The sequence below is a fragment of the Elephantulus edwardii genome, unplaced genomic scaffold (assembly GCF_000299155.1).
Source record: "Elephantulus edwardii isolate Elephantulus edwardi_28Jun2011 unplaced genomic scaffold, EleEdw1.0 scaffold00105, whole genome shotgun sequence".
Taxonomy (NCBI): Eukaryota; Metazoa; Chordata; class Mammalia; order Macroscelidea; family Macroscelididae; genus Elephantulus; species Elephantulus edwardii.
In genome coordinates this window covers 8,555,155-8,560,870 of record NW_006399855.1, presented here as the reverse complement: position 1 = coordinate 8,560,870, position 5,716 = coordinate 8,555,155, and positions in this window count along the sequence as shown.

The following is a 5,716-nucleotide window of genomic DNA, read 5'->3' as shown; positions in this document are numbered from 1 at the left end:
AGGCAAGGATTCTGGGGCTTCGTCTGACATACTTTGGACATGTTGCCAGGAGGGACGGGTCCTTCGAGAGAGACATCATTCTTGGGAGGGTGGAGGGACAGCGCAGAAGGGGAAGACCCTCTATGAGATGGATTGATTCGGTGACTGGGGTAATCGGGATGGGTTTGTCAGAGGCGGTGCGGTTGGCGCAGGATAGAGCAGCGTTTAGGGCTGTTGTGCATAGGGTCGCTATGAGTCGGAAACGACTCAACGGCACATAAGGACACAACAACAACAACCTCTGGGATTGCAGTGCAGCGTCTTGCCACTAGGCCACCAAAGCTCCCTCTAGAAATAACATTTTTAACTATGAAAGCAACACATTTTTTCCTCAACTTTTTATCTCTAGCATAGTAGATCATATGATTGATTAAAAATGTTCCATGCAACTTGGATTAAAGATAGGCAATCTCCTCCCATGCCATTTACAGCCTCTGAAGACCCTCTGGAGGGTGAGTGATACATTGGTTCTGACCAGACGGCAATGCACTGAGCAGGGTTGCATATGCACATAAGGTCAACTTCCAGCGCCTACCCTCTCATTTACAGCATTCAAGTTTTCTTCTTTTTTAACATTGAAGTAACTTAATAGCAATAATTTAGAAGCTCTTTCAGTCAGGAAGTCTTTCTATTTCCCTAGTGTGTAATTAGTCTGGAGCTGGAAAGGATTCATTTAAATTACTTCAGCACAATCTTACTATCTACATATTTATCTTGAATTTTATTTCCCTCTGGTCTGAAGTTTGCTATTCTTGGCAGGTCGAAGATCATACACCAATGAAAAAAGTAAACTGCTAATTAACATCTCTTGCTGGCTATAGACTTACTTTCTTAATATTTTCCCCTTGATGCAAACATGGTTTTGAAAATTAATTTTCATGTTCACATCTGTTCCAAGCTTCAAATTACTCCCATTTTCTACTTCTCAGCACTATTCTTAAAAACATATTGCCCCTCTTAGTTCTGATCTTCTCATTCCAAAACTTATTACACGTTCATTTTGACTCTCACCTTATTAGAAAGGAGGGAGAAGAGAGTGTTGTATTTTCTCACATTAGACAGTGAGATGCTAACCAAAGGAGGGAGATAAATGTCTTGATTAACACATAATAAGAACAGCCTTTCTCCTTGACTGTGTTCACTTAAAAATATTCTTAATACATTTGACGAATCTCTTGAACCCCTAGTACAACAATACAAGAGAAGCATCATGTATAAGACCACTATTCTAAAAGTCTAATGAACTGTTTAGATAGACAGTATCATTCTGAGTAATTCTCAGGGAGAAGGATGTGAAAATTGATAAATTGGATAAAGGGAAAGACAATATACATTTAGATCAAACATTGTGATGAATTACATGAAAAAATTATAGTGTTATAAAATGAAATGTGTATGAATTTCTTAATGACATTGTAATTGCAATGTGGGGCAGAAGAATAAAAGCTTATATAACTCAGCTTTCCTTTTACAGATCAGCAGCTAAAATGCATGCACACATCATTTCATCTGAATAAATATTGGTCCAAAGAAAGAGAGCAAGAGAAGTACCATGGAATGAAGCACTTAGCTGGAAGCCAGAAGTCCTTGGATTGAATTTGCTCTCAAACTACAAATAATAACTGTATAGAGCACACCATTGTATTCTAGACACTGTTCTAAGTGCTTCCCATGAGCTCATGATGTAAGTACTATTTATTATGCCCATTTTTCAGATGAGGAAATCAAAGCACAGATTTGCCCAATGTCAGGAAACCAGGTAATGAGTTGCAGATTCAGGATAGGAAAGTGGTTGATAGAGTCTGGAACCAGACTGTCTGATTCTGAGTCCACCACCTCAGTAAATCTGTGCCCCTACCTCTACCACTTCTCAATCCCCTACCCTGTTGAATGGCTCTGGCTATATCACTTAATTCTATATACCTCACTTTCGTTGTAGTTTAAAATTAAATTATTGGCCTACATGACTTCTAGCATCCCTTATACAATTTTTGCTTGCTCAATACCTAACACAGCTCCTATGAAAGTACTTTCCAACCTGGTATATCAAATGCCAAGGACAGATCTTAATGCTTTGGTGAGAGCTGCTTCCAACTATAACTCCTTCCTTGCCAGATAATGTGAAGCTGATGTTGGAAGCTACACACTGAAATTAGCCTCTATTGGCTGGTCACCTTGTGTCTTATCTCTCCTCTGGCAATAGGTCTGAGACAAAGAACAAGAAACAGAACACAGTTGAAATTACTTTCTCATCAAAATCAGTTTTCCATGGCTTAAGAATTAAAGAGGAGATAAACATTACACTCATATTTCATATTTTTGGCTGATGGTACCCCTACCCAATTTCTAACACTTTTTCTTCCAAAACTTCTTTACGTTCAGGCCCCAAGTTACACTAACCCACACCTGTGTCTAAAAAAAGAAGAAAAATATGTAGAAGATGAATAAAATTATTATTATTGGAGAATTATTAAAAGCAAATAATCCTTCAAGATTTATAACAAAAGGGTTTCACTTCATCATGAGAAAGAAGGCATTGTCACTGCTGTTAGGTGTCATTGTGACTCAAAAGAAACCCTACAGACAACAGAATGAAATCCTGCCCAATCCTGTGCTGTTCTCACAATCCCCGCTGTGCTTAAATCTACTGCATTGATCCATCTTATTGAAGGTTTCCATCTCCTTCTCTAAATCTCCAGTTTTCCAAGCCTTATGCCACTTTCCAGGAGTGGGTCTCACTTGAAAAGATGCCCAAATGCATTAAATGAGGCCCCCACCATCCTTCCTGCTAAAGAGTACTTTGGCTGTCTCTCTTCCAAGATATGTTGATTTGTTCTTTTGTCAAGCCATGGTATATTCAATGTTCTTTACACCACAATTCAAATGCTTTGGTCTTCCTTATTCATTGTGCAAATTTCACATGTATATGAAGCAATTGAAAATACCTTGGCGTGGGCCAGGCACACCTTAGTCTTAAAACTGACATCTTTGCTCTTTAGCACTTTAAAGAGATCTTTAGAAGCAGGCTTGTCCCAGGCAATAAATATGTCATTTAATATCTTGATTGCTGTTAGCATGAGTGTGGATTATGGATATAGGTAAAATTAAATCCTTTACAGTTTGAATTTTTTTAGAATGCATTATGGGTCATGAATATGAACTGTGTAGAAAACAGATCGTCATGTCATCCCCCATGCACATTAATAAAGATGGTAAGGGTCAGTATAGGTATTTGTAAATTAGTTCAACTTAAATTTGAACTGTTTGAAAATATGCCCTTGCACAACAGTAAAATGGAATTTTTTTTAAATTTTTGTGTGTGTCTGTGTGTGTGTCTGTTTCTCTGTGTGTGTGTCTGTGTGTGTGTGTGTGTGGTGTCAAATCAGATCTGACTGGTACAGGAGAAGATTGCCCCTCCTTCTCCAGCAGAGCATCTGGTAGATTTGAACCACATATCTCTGGGATTGTTGTGCAGCTTCTTGCCACCAGGCCACCAGAGCTCCCCCAAGTAAAACTGAATTTTATAAATGTGTGACTGCTGTCATCACACTGCTAGCTAAGCTATTGGGACATTATGGATTTTTTTTGTTCTAAATTCTTATTAAGTACCAAGTGAGTTTTTACTTTGTTTAAACGTAAGAAAGGAGTGAATGTTTGTTTTCTTATCAATTTCCCACTGATTTAATATATGAAAGAGACATTTTTGTACCATTTGCTACAGTAATTTTGAGCCTATAATAACAATATATAGTAACAATAGTCACAGAGTCTTAGGGACAGGTAGAAGTTTCAGGTCCCAGTAATCTGAATACACAACCTATCCTGCTAGAGATCAATGGTGCTTCTGAACATAAAGAAAGATCAAATGGCAGTTCCAAAAGAATTTTGGATTTAGAGATAATCTGTTAGCATAAGAATAGAAATGTGCCCATCAACAAACAAATGGATAGAGAAGCTGTGGTATATTTACACAATGGAATACTACGCGGTATTGAAAAACAAGGAACTCATGCAATATTATTCAAAATAGGTGACCCTGAAAGACATCATGCTGAGTGAAATATCTCAGTCACAAAAGGATAAATACTGCATAGTGCCATTGTTGTAAAACAGACTGACGTTGCAGTTAGGATAAGACTGAGTAAGATAAATAATGTGTGCTGCATTGAAACAGATGATGGAGAAAATTGTTTAAAAGGGGTATGTGATTAGGTATTGTTGTCATGACAGGAGTCCAGAACAAAGGCTTCATAGTGGAGTGGACCTGGGGGAGGGATTGTAAAACAATGAAAGAATTTTTCTTTTACTTTTCAAGGAGAAGAATGTATTGGGGATGGGGCAGGGACAAAAGTGCAACAATGAATGAATGGAAATCCAAAATCTCTGTAAATTTTTATTAAAATTAATTATAATGAAAAAGTATAAAAATGTTAGCCAATTTTCCTTGACTTGGTTGTTCTGAAATAATTTGTGATATCATATTAAAGTCATGAGAGATTAAAAGATCACCAGAAGAAGCCATAGTATTAAAAAGTCATAATTGTTTTAAAAATTATGTCAGAAGGTTTGAATCACTCTGCACTGTTACTGCAGCAGAGAATGTCAGAGCCGTACAAGAATTGTGTCTCTGGGGGTTGGACTGCAGCACTTGCTTGATTTGGAGCTCCCTTAGCCCATCCTAGAGAAGAGAGAGGGAGATCTGTTTTCTCTCTTCCAAGAGAAGAATTGTTGTGTAATTTTAAAGGCTAAAAGGGAAAACTTGGGCAGAAAAGTAGAGACAACACTCTTTAATATTCCCTGCATATTATACTGTACACTCACATGCTGTTTGAAATAGTCAAGTACAATTCATAGTGACCCTATGAACAATAGGTGTGAACCCTGTCCAATCCTGTGCCATCTTCTCTGACACACTTGAGCTCCTTGCTGCAGTCACTGTGTCTATCAATCTCCTTGGGGAGTCTTCCTCTCCTTCTCTAACCCTCCATCTTTCCAAGCATGATATTCCTTTCCAAGGACTAGCTTCACCAAGCTACCTGCCCAAAGTATGAGTGGCAGGGTTTTGCCATCTTTGCCTCTCAGGAACACTCTAGTTGCACTATTTCCAAGATATGTCCATTTGTTCTTTTGGCAGTCCATTGAATATCTTGGACTCTTCTCCAACACCAAATTCAAAAGCATCAATTCTCCTTCTGTCATCGTTATCCATTGTCCTGCTCTTTGAAGATTAGCAGGTGACTGAGAAGACCATGACCTGAATCAAGTGCACCTCAGTCTACAAACTGACTTTACTGCCTCACAGTATTTTGGGGAGGTCCCTGACAACAGACTTTCCCAATGCAATGTTTTAGATCTTCTGATTGTTGGTACCAAGGATGTTGGCTGTGAATCCAAGCAAGGTGAAATCATTGATAGTTTCAGTCCTTTCTGTTGTGATGTTGATAAGTGGTCCTGTACAGAGGACCTTTGTTTTCTTGATGTTGAGATATAATCTACATCAAAAGTCTCTAGTTCTTGATCTTCTGCAGAGTTTCACATCCCCCTCATTTCCAACAAGAAAGGTACATCTGCATAACACAAGTGCTTGGTGAGCCTTCCTCTGACCCTACTGCCACATTCCTCCCTGGATTGAATAGGTACACAGCAGAAATGAAACCTCCTTTCTGATTTTTTTTTT